Source organism: Zerene cesonia, unplaced genomic scaffold, assembly GCF_012273895.1.
Source record: "Zerene cesonia ecotype Mississippi unplaced genomic scaffold, Zerene_cesonia_1.1 Zces_u006, whole genome shotgun sequence".
NCBI lineage: Eukaryota > Metazoa > Arthropoda > Insecta > Lepidoptera > Pieridae > Zerene > Zerene cesonia.
Window position 1 is genome coordinate 1613654 of NW_024045136.1, and position 1520 is coordinate 1615173.

Genomic DNA, 1520 nt, shown 5'->3' on the forward strand with positions numbered 1-1520 from the left:
TTGACACTCACTTGACCTCTGCCTCGGGCACGACTTCGATGAAATTGACCTCTGTTGTAACCTCTATGTGGTCCTTGCTGGCGCTGACTGGTTGGATAATAATATTAATAAAACTCGCGTAGAGGTTTTCACACAACTGACATTTTATTTTAATAAAGGTAGTTATTTGTACAAAGTTTTGCATACGTTATGATAGATGGCTCTAGTAGTTATTATTTTGATACTTATATAGTTTTAACATCTCCACTTATCAAAATAATCTAGACAGTATACATCAATTAAAATAGATTCAAACAATGCTTCGAATACCTATCTTCTCTACAAAATAATTATATTTAACTCTACTTAAACCCTTAGTAAGCAAGTCTGCAGGCATTTCAGAAGTTGGCAGATAAACAATTTTTATTAGTCTATTAGCTACCGCTTCCCGAACAAAGTGATGACGCACGTCTATGTGCTTGGTTCTTTTATGGAATAATGGATTTTCTGTCAACTTCTGAGCTCCTTGATTATCATTATACAAGACTATCAAATAATCACACCCCTCTACTATTTCAGAATAAAAGTTTTTTAAATATATTGCCTCCTTACAAGCTTCAGCGATTCCCATGTATTCCGCCTCTGTACTTGACAATGCTATTGTGCGTTGCTTTTTACATTCACATGAGACAACAGTTCCTGAAAGCTAAAAATAGAAACCTGTATAAGATTTCCTATCAATGGTGTTTGAAACCCAGTCTGCATCAACAAAACCTTCCAATTTATAATTATCTTTACAAAACATTAGCCCATATGATTTAGTTTTACATAAATATCTTAGGATTCGCTTAGCATGCTTTCAGTGAGTACTTGTATAACAATTATTAAATTGACTCAAATAACTTACGCTATATGAGATATCTGGGCGTGGGCGTACCTAATAGTTGTTGATATGGGTATTGTTTACAAACATTTTCACCTTTTTCTAGTTTTAAATTACTTTCTATGGGAGCATTAACATCATTACAGTTTTTTATATTAAATTTACTTAAAATATGATGTACAAACTTCTCTTGATCCAAGGAAATACACCCATTCTCATAAGTTTTATTGAGTTTTCATAGCAAATGTGCTCATATCACTTTTCTTGTCTGTTTAACTAGTATTCATATTCTTTTCTTTTATTTTAGACTTGACATAATCTACGGTTCTTTTGTTCTGCTGGTATAACATCTATAAAAACTCCTATGTAGCTATAACTTGGTGGTAAAGCTCTAAGTAAATACCTCATCTTCTCGGGTTCATCAATTTCACCACCACCACTTTAAATTCATTTATTTTTCTCTCAAAATCGACAAAGAAATCCTCAATATTGTCGTAATTAGTCAATTTGATGTCTTAAATTTTTTCTCTGCATATTATTTGCATGGCAGTATATTTAGTTAGATACATATCATCAAACTTTATCATCATTTCGTATGGTGTAGAACTCTCACTGATATATTCTAACTAGCTGTGCCCGCGACTTCATCCGCGTGGAG